The sequence below is a fragment of the Pelophylax lessonae genome (genome assembly GCF_965119305.1).
Source record: "Pelophylax lessonae genome assembly, chromosome: 5".
Taxonomy (NCBI): Eukaryota; Metazoa; Chordata; class Amphibia; order Anura; family Ranidae; genus Pelophylax; species Pelophylax lessonae.
The window spans coordinates 248,848,474-248,863,810 of record NC_138772.1 but is presented as its reverse complement, the minus strand read 5'-3'; the positions used below and the strand labels follow the sequence as shown (position 1 = coordinate 248,863,810).

Below are 15,337 nucleotides of genomic sequence, written 5' to 3'. Positions count from 1 at the left end.
AGCGCAATAAAACCCCTATGTCTCGGTGAACCATCAATCAAAACATAAATAATTAAAACAATATGTAGATAGGTCTCAAAAACTAGGTAAAACAATTGGTAATAAAATCATCAAATATCAAGGTGAAGTGACCAGTGCCAAAAAAGTGCTGAGATATTAGTTGATCTAGAAGGTGATCCAAAAACGGGATAAATATAAAGTGACCCGTGCTACAAGAAGCATATAAGAAGTTATGTGCAGAGACAAGCAATTGCACAAGTTCCACTGTAGGAGAACTGGTCAATAGCTACATAGGGGTTTTATTGCGCTGGTTTTATCCTTATATATACTATTTATCATATGTGGTGACACTACAGAACTAGCTGCATACCTCTGGTGCTCCATTCACACACCTACATCTCCCTCCTCCGTTCCTCATTTCTCTTTTGGTGGCGCATAGATACCTACCCACTTTACATATTCCAAGGTATAGCTGTAGTATATACAATTTGTGTGTAAGGAATGGCTAACCCACCCCCACTGGAGCACAGTGACCTCAGGAAAATGGCACAATGGCAAATGACACATTCCTGAAAGGAGATTAGTGGGTTGGCTTGTCCATATAGTCAGTTTACAGTGACATTCCTTTGCTATGAATTGCAAATTGGTGCAGAAAACTGTGCTGGTACCCCTCATTGACTATGGGAGACAAACCAGGATAGTAAATGTAAAAAACATTTTATTGAATACACATGATATCAAATACAAAGCAGGAATACAAATACAATCAAAAATGTCCCATATGGAGCTATGTTAAAAATCAAAGGAGTACCCATTTGATATCATACAACATTATCCTAGTTATGCCGACTTGTGAAGCGGCATCCTGACAGCGGGGGATCGCAGCACATTGGAACAGGGGGACTGAGGGGAAAAGGGAAGGGTGTCCAATGAACTTAGTTTAATGTCATGCTGAGATACAAGGACGGCAAAGCAGGGGAGGGCTGTGCTGTGTACACAGTGGACAATCCTCACCGCTCCCTTCCTGGGACTAGTTCCATCAGTCCTCCTCACCTGACATTGACACTACTGACAGGGATCTCAGGAGGTTCCTATCTGGGTGACCCAAGATGTGTCCCCCCCCCCCCCATAGGAGAAGAATGTAGGATGCCTGGATCAGGGATGTGCTGTCATATTACATGGGCTCTCCTCTGCCCACCAGGAAAAATACCCTGAGACCGACCGCTCTCTCCTGGATGTTCCAGGGTGTCTTCCAGCCTGTGGTGACCTGTTGGGATCTTCCAGGACTCAGTGATCGGGTATGTACCGCAAAGAGACGCAGCAGCCCCCAGCAAAGACGACCTTTCCCTGTGTCCCTAAAATCCACTTCTGCAGTGGGGGGAAGAAGCTGGTTTGGAGAAGAAAACCAGGTCAGTGTGTGACAGTCACTTACACTCATTGCATCCCTCCATACATCTGTCCCCCCATCCACCCGTCCCTCCTTCCATTCATTCCTCCATCCATAAATCTGTCCATCCTTCTATTCATTCACCTCTACTTCCATCCATCCATCCATCTATCCCTTCTTCCTTTTCTCCAACAATCTCCATAAAGCTGAGCCAACACTAAAAAAAATAAGATTTGGACATTCTCCTTTGTTAACCAAAACCATGTAATATAAGGACAAAGCTAAACATACATTCACTCTGTATCCAGGCAGGCAGGCCCTTGTACTACACATTTTGATGGTATCTCAAAAGGAGATTGTACAATCAGATTGTAAAGAATATGGCCAGCTTAAGGCTCACCATGCATGTTACAAAAAGTGGGGCCTAAAGAGGAAGGGGTGTGGTTTACAGATGACATAGCAGGTTTTAAACGGGAAGGGGCATGGCCTTGACAGAAAGGGGGTGGGTCATATTTAAATTAGGGGGTGCACAAGTTTAGTCAGGCCTAGAGCAGCACAAAACCTAAATACACCACTGTATAGAACATTTATAATTCTATAATAACAAGATAGCATAGTGATCTAGTACAGTAAATACACTGTATAGCGAGCTATTGTTATACTCCCAAAATTGATCATCAACATGATTATGAAGAAGAAAAGTCCCACCTGTGAGTCAGAATACATCCATCCGGTGCAACCACCAGACCATCACCACCTTCTCTGTGCAATGCATAGAGTGACGAGTGACCATGGGGATGAGCAGCGTCAGTGTCAGACCCGTACTGCCTAGACATAGCCATCAGCTGGCTGGTTGGTAAGTTAAAGGGGCAGCATCTGTCGGGTCCTCCGCTAGAGTGGCACACGCGGTGTCAGCCCGCCCCCGGTGTGCAGAGTGTCTGCATTCCGAGTGGAACGCAAACAAGGAGGGGGTCAGGAATGGCAGCCCCCACACTCTACTAAGTAAGGCCCACCTTCATCAAAGGACGGAAGGGAGCCCTTTGTGCGCCAGGTGAGACCGATCCCCAAGAGCCAGATCTGCCTGCACCAAGGGGATATACCTGAAATGGAAGGGGAAAAGGCATGGGAAAAATGGATACAAATAAATTAAATAAAATGGAATAGATCGAAAGTAAAAATAAATAAATATACAAGTGATCACAAATATCCCATGTGCGACTATATAGATATCAAATTGATGGATCTCAAAAGGAGCCCATACCACAGCATTGAGAAATGTAATTAGATAACAACCATTGGATACAATACATAGAAGGAAAAAAACATTTATTTGTTTAAATGAGGTCCGCATGTAGATGATATAGATAAATCATGGAATGTGTCATGGACTTGCAATAGTGTTTGGCAGCTTAACTGTTCCTTCATGTCTGTATTAGAGGTCAGACTTCACTTCTGGTTCCTTTTTTATCACCTCTCCTTCCTGTTCCTGCCCCACCCCAGGTCATCACAGGAAGTCTATATTAACCAGTGCACTGCAGGTCTGCTTTGCTGTTCAACAGTGTTTGTTTGTTTCTTGTTTCCTGTCTGCCGTGTGCTTGATCTACCTTTCTGTGTACCGACTTTGGCTTGTCTCTGACTATTCCGGTTTGCCTGTTACCCTGACCTTTGGCCTGTCCCTTGGTTACCCTAGTATGCCTGTTACCCCGACCTCGGCTTACCCATCACCATTCTGTGTGTCCTGAGTGGCTGCTTCCCTTCTCTTCCTACGGAGCGTGACCCGGGGGACCCCAGGGGCCGCGACCTGGGCCCAGCTGCAGCCAAGTCCATCCTCACCACTAGAGGCTCTGGTGAAAACCTGCTGGGTCTTAGACTCCGCACCCTGGGGAATCTTGGGCTCACGTTCCGGTCCATCCGCAGCAGTCTGCTATCGGGTTCACTACCTTGCGCTGCACCCCTGCCTCCAACAGGGTGCAGTTGTCACCTGGCCACAGGTGACCTGACAGAATGAAAGTTACAAAGGGGTGATCATTCCTATAGATCCAATTCACAGGGCCCAATTTGGAAACCCGCCAAATATGGTTTAAAGTTAAAGGCCTCATTGAGGCCTGTGGGTGAAGTGGCTTTGAGATGGAAAATCCATCTCAGCTCACTTTGTAGCAAAATTTTGTTAAGATCATTTCCTCTCGGATTGGAATGAAAATGTTCTAAGGCTAGAAAGGTGGAACGCATACGGGACGTGATGACGCTGGACATCGCGTATGACGTCATTCTTGAGCGCCGTTCAAGGTGGCTATTTAGAATGGCGGTATGCACAAATAAATTGTTCGTGCAACCGCTCACAACGGAAGCCTTACCGTTCCTCAGTCTAGCTTAACCCCAGTGCCTTGGAGGACGCTGCACCTCTCCCTCACCTGACTCGATAGGATCTCCACTTGCTTGCTATCTCCTCTGGACGTTCGCTACCACTGTTCTTGGATCCTCCATTTGCACTAGGATAAGTACCCCATAGGGGACCCAGACTTTCCTGCAGCTAAACTCTATACTACAAGTTATTATTTACAAACCTGTTGGCTCCCTGTTTGAATGCATTCATATAGCCTCTCACTATAGGAACATACATTTCTGTGCTCCTGCTTTATATGTGTGTCCAGGGACTGGAAGTTCCACCACTATGATGAGTATAGAGATTTAAGTTAATTGACTTAACACCATCTCGTCACATACTACTGAGTGGTATCTGCAGCTGATGATCCAATACCCTAACCAATATAGAGAGAGCGTGACACTATCTATGTGCAGGAACTACATCTGCCACATCTAAAGGTTCCAAAGGTTTTACATCTATTTCTTCTGTCAGTTTGGAATTCACTGTGGACTAGATTGTCTTTTAGCGAATGAGTTTGTCTATAGGTGATCATTGGCTGTTTGGGTACAAAGGCAGACAAGGAAGGATCCATGCTAAAGAGATGCCAGTATTTATCAAATATATTTTTGATGGGGCGTGGCCTGGAGCGGCATGAAGTAGGACGCAGGTGAGCAGAGCTCCGCTGGCATAATCTCCTTCTCACACTAATCCTGTACCTCCGAGATCCTGCACTGGGCTCTCTGCGTTCCCTGACTTGCCCTGCACCTGCTGCACTATGTCTCTGCCAAAAAAACGTCCGACACACTTGCTAAGCTCGACAAATACCGCCGTAATGACAAGGACCTCTCTCCCCAAGATGGCGCCGAGCCGGGGGCAGGGGTGAGTGTGGCGGGAGCCGAGACCGCGAAAGTGCTGGAGGCAATATCGCACTGCCAGGCGTCCCTTACCTCAAAGATTGAGGAAGTCAAAGCGGATGTCTCATTGATCCGCCAGGACCTGCAGAAGTTGAGGGAAAGAGTCACGGAGACCAGGATCAGTACAGTGGAGGACTCCCTGCCTCCCTTCAGAATACCTCAGACCGCCTTCAGCTTCAGGTAAACCAGCTCTTGATCAAACAAGATGATATGGAAAACAGGTTGAGGCGCTGCAACATCAGGCTGATTGGACTGCCAGAGGGGGCTGAGGGGTCTGACCCTTCAGATTTCCTTGAGCAGCTATTGATTAATACCTATGGCTGTGCTGCCTTCTCCCCTACATTTGTGGTAGAACGTGCCCACCGCCTCTTGGGCAGACCCACTCGCCAGGGAGTACCTCCACGTACATTTATAGCAAAGATGCTTAATTACAGGGACAGGGATGCTGTCCTCAGACTGACCAGGGAGAAAGGCAACATCCCCTTTGGGAATGGCAGGATTGCTATATTTCCAGATTTCTCTGCTGAGGTGCAGCAAAAGCGCAAAACCTTCATTGAGGCTAAACCCAGACTTCGCATTAAACATATTATATATGCAATGCTCTTCCCGGCCCGCCTCTGGGTGGAGGGTGAAGACAGGGTGCACTTCTTTGAGGACCCTGAAGCTATCGCCTGGCTGGAACATTTGGAGGCGCAAGGTTGATCGTGCCTTGTGTCTCATCTCCTCCTCTCATCGGATGCTGTACTACACCCGTTCGCCCTTCTTGCCTTATGGACTCTCCTTTCTCCCCCCTCCTTAAACTGCTGTTGGTCTCCTGGTGTCGTGTTTTCTACCTGGCTCTGAATGGCCTGAGAACCCGCTATGCATCTTGGACTCTCCATACGTTTACAACGGCCCCAGCCTTTCCTGCGGAGCCCTATGTATGCTTATCCCATGTACCGGATAAACACTGTGCTGCTCTCATACTACCCTTATTCCCTGCTTCACCCGGACACTGGATGGTTTCCCCTGCAACCCTGGAGGAGAAATCTGCTCCATTTTATTTTGTTCTCTTTTTTTTGTAACTTGTTTGCGTTTCACTAGTTCTACGAAGTGCCTTGCTACCCATCGAAGTTTCGCTCACAGGGCCTGTCTTTGACAAGGCCGCACACCAACCACCCCTCTGCTACCGAATTGAGTGGTGGGGGGCAAGTATTAAATTTGTTCTTTTTTCTCTCACAGACCTTACTTTTTTTCTTTTTTATCTGTATTACCGGATGGATTTATTCATCCTGCTATCTATGTGGTTGGAGTTGTAATCCATATGCCTGCACAAGTTGGGATTGGTGCAGGGCGGGGAGGGAGGGATTGTTTTCTTAAGTGATGTTTACTGAACAGCCACCATGGGAAATTATAGAGTGTATTGCCTTTTTTGCTATGCTATTATCTCCACTGTTTCACAGGAACACAGCCTGCTACTTCAATAATGGTACCCGGAGCGGACATGGCTAACCTGGCCAGTGTCCGGTTCGAACGGGACTCCGGGAGCTCCTGCACATTATGCTACCCCTCGCACCTCATGACGCACCTTAAACTTTTGACATGGAACGTCCACGGCCTGAGCAATAAACTCAAAAGGTCAGCGGTATTCGCTACCCTCAAACGCCTGCGGGCGGACATTATGATTTTAGTAGAGACCCATTTGGAAGGCCGCCTTCAGATGGCGCTTCGGTGCCCCTGGATAGGCTGGACGTTCCACTCCATGTTCACCTCCCACTCACAGGGAGTGGCAATCTTGGTTGCCAAGTCGGTGCACTTCGAGCTTCGGGAGTCCCTAGTAGACTCGGGAGATACGTCTTCCTTCATGTACTGTTATTTGGGGAACCCTTTTTGCTAATAGCATTCTATGTGCCTCCCCCTTTTGCTTCCTCGATCCTCCTGGAGGGCCTGGACTTTATGATGCTGCACCCCCGAGTCCCAGTAATCTGGCTCGGGGACTTTAACAATACCCTGAACCCTAGTTTGGATTGTTTACCCACCTCCACTCCCCTCCCCCATTCCCTGCCTACCACAACTAGATTTGCTAGACTGCTGATGGAGTTCATTCTCCTTGACATATGGAGGGCTAGATACCCCACTGCAAGGGTCTACTCTTGTTACTCCACTCATCGTTACATGTCCCGCATTGACCTTATACTTATCTACTTATACACATTTTTTATCAGTGGGTATGGAGTCCCAGGACAGCAAATTCCCCCCAGCTCTGGTGGAGGGATCAGGTACGCCTGAATCCTCTGCCATGGGCTCCTTTACTGTGCACTTACGACTTTGGCGTCTAAGTGGATGTGTTTATGTCGGAGCGGAACGCTAGAACACGGCCCAGACTGTTTCAGTCTTCTGATTCTGAGCTAGATATGGTTGCCACGGACTGTGTGGCCCATGAAGGGTCTCAGTCTTCTCATTCAGACAGGGAGGTGGAGGAGGCCGATGAGGGGGATGATTCCCCGCTGAGTCGGCCAAAGAAATAGCTGCTATGTCTGCACTTCTTAGCGCTGTTACACATACATTACACGTAGAGGATGAGCCCCATCCGCCGGGTAAGCGGTCATCTTTTGAGACCCGCAGAAAACCCAGAAAGCGGCTCAGGTATTTCCCTGTCCCGCTGAGTTTTACGAAGCGGTGAACAAACAATGGCGCAATTAAAGCGCACCTTTGTGGTACCTAAGCGGTTTCCGTACCATTGTCCCTTTGCGTCTCCAACGGATTCGCACTGGACTGTGGCCCCTACAGTGGTCCACACGGTATCCAGATTACACAAGGCCACTCTGATGCCCTTGGAGGCTTATCCGGCGCTTGGAGACCCGGCGGTTAGGCGGGTGGAATCTCTTGCCCGCCACTCCTATGTGGTGGCAGGTTCCTTGTTGAAGCCCTGTTCGCCTCAGTGATGGTCTCTCAGGCTGTGGTGGAGTGGACTAAGGTGCTCAGACGCACCCTTGTGACTGATTCCGCCCCTCCTGCTACTTTGGAGATGGTGGACCACATTGTCAGGTGTTTTTTTATGCCTGTGTGATGCGGCCTTGGATGAGGCCCCTTTAGCCTTACGCTTATTTGCTGTCGCAGTGATAATCCGTCGCCTTGTGTGGCTGTAGAGCTGGTCGGCCGACCAGACTTCCAGGGAGACGGTGTCTGACATCCCTTATGCAGGGAATCGCCTTTTTTGGGGACCCCCTGGACGGGTTGGTGAAGGGGGTCACTGGGGGTAAAAAGCACTCTGCTGCCCCATGTGTCCAAAAGTAAGTTTTCTGTGTTAAGCGGGACCCTTCCTTTAAACCTATCCAGGGGTCCTTTCATGCCTTTCAGGCACATGACATGGGCAAATCCTAATTCAGGCCTCTGGTGGCCAGAAGCAGCCTTGGGCAATAGCGCCCACCCTGGCACGGCAGCCCCGTCCACCATTCAGGACAGATGGGTTCAGGAACTCATTCGGTCGGGGTACAAGATCGAATTTCGATCGCGCCCAGCAGATAGATTCTTTCCCTCAAATCTTCATTTGACCCCATATCGTTTCTAAGATCTCCAACGGGCGGTTCAGGATCTCCTCGCCCAGGGGGTGATCGTCCCGGTGTTACATCAGGACAGGTTTTTCGGGGGCATTTACTTGAATCTGTTCACGGTGCCCTGAAAGGAGGGCAAGGTGTGTTTCATTCTGGACCTACAGTTTCTAAACCGCTTTGTGCGGGTTCAAACATTCCGTATGGAATCCCTCTGATCGGTGGTGGCCTCTCTGAGTCCGGGAGATTCCTGGCTCTTATCGACCTCAAGGATGCGTTTCTACACATCCTTGTATTCGAGGGTCATCAGAGGTACCTCCGATTCGCAATCGCGGAGGAGCGCTATCAGTTCGTGGCGTTACCTTTCGGTCTCGCTTTGGCTCCAAGGGTGTTTCCCAAAGCTTTGGCTCCTGTTCTGTCCCTGTTGCGGACGCAGGGGATCGCAATCCTTGGATATCTGGATGATCTCCTATTAAGGTCGAGTTCCAGTTCAACTCTGTTGCGCCATCTTTCAACCACGGTTCAGACGCTCCAGGAGTTCGGGTGGGCCATCAACTTTCAGAAGTTGACATTGCTCCTTTCTGTTTGTCTCCCTTATCTGGGAATGGTCCTGGACTCCACCCATGCGAGAGTTTTCCTGCCGGAGGACATACTCTGGACTCTGCTGAACGAGGTCGGGTCCCTCAGGGACAACAAATCCTCATCACTCAGGACCTGCATGCGGTCCCTAGGGTTGATGGTGTCAGCCTTCGAGGCGGTCCCTTTTGCACGGTTCCCCATGCGATCTCTGCAAGCGGAGATCCTAGCCAGGTGGGACAGGCGTCCTTAGTCATTGGACAGGAGGATATCTTTGAGTCACTGAGTCAGAGCGTACCTTCTGTGGTGGCTCCAGTCTCCGGCTCTGACGGAAAGGGAAATCCTTCCGGCCGTTGTTTTGAAAGGTGCTCACCACGGTCACCAGCCTGTTGGGCTGGGGTGGCGTTCTGGGCAAATTGTCTGCCCAGGGCGCTTGGTTGGGGGAGGGATCCTCCCTACCGATACATGCCTGGGAACTGAGAACAATCAGACTCTGTTTGCTCCGTTGGAGGAATCGTCTTCAGGGCCACCCTGTGCGGGTGCAGGCGGACTACACCACTACGGTGGTGTACATCAATCACCAAAGGGGCACCAGGAGTGCCCGGGCGGCCAAGGAAGTGGCCGAGATTTTGCATTGGGCCGAGATGCGGGTCTCCACGCTTTCGGCAGTTCACATTCCGGGTATGGAACACTGGCAGGCCGACTATCTAAGTCTCCAGACCCCAGGCCAGGGGGAATGGTCCCTATACCCGGAGGTGTTTTCAGATACTGTGTGCGTGATGGCGCGCCTCCTCTAAACAACTAGGTGGGAAGGCTCGTGGCAAGAACACGAGATCCTCTGGCAGCCGCCTCGGATGCACTGGTGGTGCCTTGGAATCAGTATCGCCTGATTTATGCCTCCCCCCCCCGATCCAGTTGTTGTCACGGTTCCTTCGCAGGTTGGTCTCGGAACCGAGGTTGGTGGTCCTGTGGGCCCGGGCTGGCCGCGCCGGTCTTGATACGCGGACGTCACGCAAATGGTCGTCGAGCCTCCCTGGCGTCTCCCCTTACGAGACGATCTGTTGTCTCTGGGGCTGTTCTTCCATCCTGCTTTGTAGTCGCCAGCCTTGACGGCGTGACTGTTAACACCCAGATCTTGAGTAATCGGGGTCTCTAGTCGGAGGTCACTCCTACCTTGCTTAGAGCTAGGGAGGCCTCGTCCGGTAAGATTTATTATCGTACCTGGAAGGCTTGCTTCGCCTGGTGCGAATCGGGGGGTTTCCATCCTCGCTACTTTTCCAGGGCAAGGGTGTTAGCCTTCCTGCAAACTGGAGTGGACCTACGTCTTGCACTGTCCACTGTTGAGGGTCAGTTATCTGCGCTGGCCATTCTTTCCAGCGCACTTTGGCGTCAAATTCTTTGATCCGCACCTTTATTTAAGGGGTGCGTCATTTGGCCCCCCCTCGGGGGGCGCCCTTAACCCCTTGGGACTTGAATTTGGTTCTGTCGTTTTTGCAATGTCCTCCCTTTGAGAACATCCGGGACCTACCTCTGCTTGCACTGTCACGGAAAGTTGCCTTTCTGGTGGTGATCACATGTGCTTGCAGTGTGTCGGAGTTGGCGGTCCTATCTTGCCGCTCTCCCTATCTGGTGGTTCATAGGGATGAGGTGGTCTTGCGACCTCATCAATCCTTCTTTCCGAAGGTGGTGTCTGATGTCCATCTCCATGAGGACATTGTTTTGCTTTCGCTGTGTGCGAATCCTATGCATCCTACGGAGTTTTGCCTTGCATTCCTTGGATGTTGTTAGGGCGATCAGGGTTACCTGTCGTCTACTGAATCCTTCAGAAGGTCGGTTTCTCTTTTTTGTCCTTCCTGAGGGTCTCGGAAGGGTATGGCTGCGTCTGCGGCAACCGTTCCTGTCTGGTTCAGACGGACGATTGTACAGGCTTATTCGCCTAGGGATCGGGTTCCGCCCTTCCCTGTCATGGCGCACTCTTCGGAGCGGAGGATGCGTTTTGGGCCTTTCGCCATCAGGCGTCGGTGTCCTGGATGTGCTATGCAGTGACCTGGTCGTCCCTGCACACCTTTACAGAGTTTACTAACTTGATGTTTCGGCATCGGCAGATGCCTCCTTTGGCCGCAAAGTTCTGTGTGTGGCAGTACTTTTTGGGAGACATGGCGTTTTTAGCCTGTCCCCTCCTGTGGGGGTTTTTTTCGCCCTTGGTTATTTTACCTTCCTGGGTTTGTTCGCTCCTGTTGAGCTTTCCTGTTACCCAGTGGGTTACGTTTCTGGTTCGGATAAGGTTCCTTTATCTGACCTTAAGACGGTTGCGTTTCCCACCCCTCATGTCTACACTGCTTTGGGACATCCCATTGGTGAAGACTATATGAGGGGCAGCGACTGTCAGAGGACGTAAAGAGAAAACTAAATTTTTGTAAAATCTTACCGTAAAATTCCTTTCTCTGAGTCCTCTGACAGTCGCCACCCCCACCCCTCTTTTGTGGTTCATGGACTATCTACTGCTTGCTACTAAACTGAATTGGGAATGAGGCTAGCCGGGGGTATTGGACCAGAGGGACAGCCCCCTTTAGGTGTGTCTATGCAGAGTTTTGTGTTTTTAACAAAATCTTCTGCCTAGCTTACTCCTGTGGATAAGAGGTCAATACCCATTGGTGAAGACTATATGAGGGGCGGCGACTGTCAGAGGACTCAGAGAAAGGAATTTTACGGTAAGATTTTACAAAAATTCCATTATTTCGATCTATGACATGTTACACACGCCAGCCTCGGCGGTACTTGCATATGCCCCCAAGGCCAGGTGGGAGAATGATGTGGGTAGACTGGAAGATGAGTGGAGCGATGCACTTGACACCTGTAAATTGGCTTCCCCCAAGCTATCCGACTGCCTCATCCAGCTATATATACTCCGCCACGCCTACCTCACCCCCCTTATGACGGCAAGGTACAGACGTGACTCCTTAGACCTATGTCCCATGTGCCAGTTGGATCAAGGAACTTTCTTCCATCTCATATGGAGCTGCAGGGATACTGGACGCAAGTTGTCGGGTTCCTGCACGACACTATGGGCTTCCCCCTGTCACTACACCCCAAGCCATGTTTATTGGGGCTCTTCCCTGATACTAGTGTGGACAAATTCACCACTCTTTCTCCATGAGACACTGTTTCTTGCCAGAAAGATGGTGGCACGTCAATGGATGCATGATAAACCCCCCACATTTTGCGACTGGCTGCGAGACGTCAACAACACGGTGCCATACAAAAAGCTGCTATATACTCACCGTGGCTGCCCTACCAAATTTAATAAAGTATGGGACAGGTGGCGACAGGCTCCGGAAACGTGTACTTGAGTATTAAGATGCTGATATGCAGAGTGCGCTACTGTCTTCTCATGTCATATACTTGCAACCTTGTCTTGATTAGGTTTGGCTATGTTCTTTTTGCCCTGCTTGCAAATGCTGGATGTACCCATGTATATTTGAACTCCTATGCTCTCCTGTGTTCCCATGTTTTTTTTTTCTTTATCTTGTTTATTCACTTGTATGTCTTGTTTTTCAATAAAGAACCCGTTTGATTTAAAAAAAATATATATATTTTTGATTTGTTCACTTTGTGTAGAATACTGCATGATAATGCAAGTAATTTGTTCTTTTTTTAGGAGTATGTTGCATGAACAGTAAATCAATTTGAGATGTACTTTTGGCTTTTTTGTATGCTTTTTTTTTTTTTTTAGAATATTTCTCGAATATCCTCTTTCAAGTAGCCTTGATTGTAATTCCCTTGCCTCTTGTTCAAACAGGGAGTCTGTTGAGCAATTACGTCTCACTCTGATGTATTGTCGATAGGGGATTGACCTAAGGAGAGGTTTAGGAAGTCCAGCGATAAATTGATGAACTCATTTAGCGACTGTTCATAGCGACTTTTCTGGGAAAGAACATGTTGGACAGCAGAAACAAGACACACTTGTCTTTGTACTCCTCTCCTGGTTGCCGCCACACACACTTGACACCATCTGAACCAAATATGTTTATCTTGGTCTCATCAGACCACAGGACATGGTTCCAGTAATCCATGTCCTTAGTCTGCTTGTCTTCAGCAAACTGTTTGCAGGCTTTCTTGTGCATCATCTTTAGAAGAGGCTTCCTTCTGGGACTACAGCCATGCAGACCAATTTGATGCAGTGTGCGGTGTATGGTCTGAGCACTGACAGACTGACCTCTTCAACCTCTGCAGCAATGCTGGCAGCCCTCATAGGTTTATTTCCCAAAGACAACCTCTGGATATGACGCTGAGCACATGCGCTCATCTTCTTTGGTCAACCATGGCGAGGCATGTTCTGAGTGGAACTTGTCCTGTTAAATGGCTGTATGGTCTTGGCCACCGTTCTACAGCTCAGTTTCAGGGTCTTGGCAATCTTCTTATAACCTAGGCCTTCTTTGTTTAGCAACAATTCTTTTTTTCAGATTCTCAGAGAGTTCTTTGCCATGAGGGGCCATGTTGAACTTCCAGTGACCAGTATGAGAAAGTAAGAGCGATAACACCATATTTAACACACCTGCTCCCCATTTACAACTGAGACCTTGTAACACTAATGAGTCACAAGACACTGGTGAGGGAAAATGGCTAATTTGGCCCAATTTGGACATTTTAATTTAGGGGTGTACTCACTTTTGTTGCCAGCGGTTTAGACATTAATGGCTGTGTGTTGGAGTATTTTGAGGGGACAGCAAATTTACACTGTTCTACAAGCTGTACACTCACTACTTTACATTGTAGCAAAGTATCATTTATTCAGTTTTGTCGCATGAAAAGGTATAATAAAATATTTACAAAAACGTGAGGGGTGTATTCACTTTTGTGAGATACTGTATGTAGAATTTTTTGGAAGTTGTCCCAGTGGTCCACACATGCTGAAGATTTGCTATTGTATTTAAACACTGCTAACCACTGAGCAATGGAGAAAGAGTGTTTGAGTTCTGCTTCCCATTTGAGCATATTTGGAGTTTTATGGTACTCAGTGTGCTGGTTACAGAATTTGAAGAACAGAGAAATGCCTCTGCATTTAGGGTCAGTTCTATTGAGTAGATAGTTCCATAATTTCTGGGGGATAGACATAGGATGGGTATTGTTAAGCTTTCTGTATTCGTTTATTTGGTACAGGGTGAATGTATTAAGTGTGTTTGAATCGAGTAAGGGGTCAGATAGGTGACGTTGAAAAAAGACATCAGTCCATCCAGTTCAACTTATGATGTGTGTGTTAGTACATTGTATACCCCTGTATGTTGTGGTCTTTAAGGTGCCCATCTAATCGTTTTTTGAAACTATCGATGCTGATACGACTGCTTGTGGAAGTGAATTCCACATCCTTACTGCTCTGACAGTGAAGAACCCCTTACGTATTTTAAGGTTAAACCGTTTTTCCTCGTTTTAGTGAGTGGCCACGTGTCTTATTGTATTCCCTTTTTCTAAAATGTTTGTTCCTTATGCTAGGGTCCTCACCAGTACAGTATTTGTACATTGATATCGTATCCCCCCTCAAGCGTCTCTTCTCCAGAGAGAATAAGTTCAATGCTTGTAGTCTTTCCTCGTAGCCGATGCCCTCCATTCCCCTAATTATTTTTGTTGCCCTTCTCTGGACTCTCTCCAGTTCCAGCACATCCTACCTGAGGACCGCTGCCCAGAACTGGACAGCATACTCCAGATTTGGCAGGACCAGAGTCTTGTAGAGTGGGAGAATAATCTCTTTATTTCTGGAGTGAATCCCCGTTTTTATACATGTCAGTATTCTGTTGGCTTTGCTTGCAGCGGCTTGGCATTGCATGCCACTGCCAAGCCTGTTGTCCACTAGGACCCCCAGGTCCTTTTCCATCTTAGATTCACCCAGAGGTTTCCCCCCTAGTGAGTAGCTTGCTTTCGTGTTTCTGACGCCCAAGTGCATTACTTTACATTTTTCAACATTAAACCTCATCTGCCATGTAGTTGCCCACCCCATTATTTTGTTCAGGTCTGCTTGTAAGATTTCCACATCTTGCATAGAAGATATTGGCATGCTTGGTTTAGTATCATCCACAAATACCGAGATTGTGCTAGATGTCCCCTCCTCTAGATCATTTATGAATAAATTAAACAAGATTGGTCCCAGGACAGAACCTTGGGGGACCCCACTTTCCACACCCGCCCAATCCAAGTACTCCCCATTTATCACCACCCTCTGGACTCTCCCCTGGAGCCAGTTCTCTATCCAGGTACTCACCCTGTGGTCCATACCTACATTCCTTAGTTTGTACAATAAGCGTTTGTGGGGAACGGTGTCAAAGGCCTTTGCAAAGTCCAGATACACCACATCCACAGGCTTACCTTTATCTAGGTGGCAGTTCACTTCATCGTAGAAGGTTAATAGATTGGTTTGGCAAGAACAATTTTTCATGAATCCATGCTGATTACTACTAATAATACCATTTTCATGACTAAAGTCTTGTATATGGTCACTTAACATCCCCTCCAAAATCTTGCAGACTACTGATGTTAGGCTGACCGGCCTATAGTTACCCGGGATATATCTCGG

General features: G+C 48.3%; 1 protein-coding gene across 1 annotated transcript in view; it reads left to right on the top strand.

The window, feature by feature from the left end:
* GALNT12 (polypeptide N-acetylgalactosaminyltransferase 12) overlaps positions 1-15,337 on the top strand; it is a 585,857-nt gene that overhangs the window by 140,872 nt on the left and 429,648 nt on the right. The window lies entirely within an intron of this gene.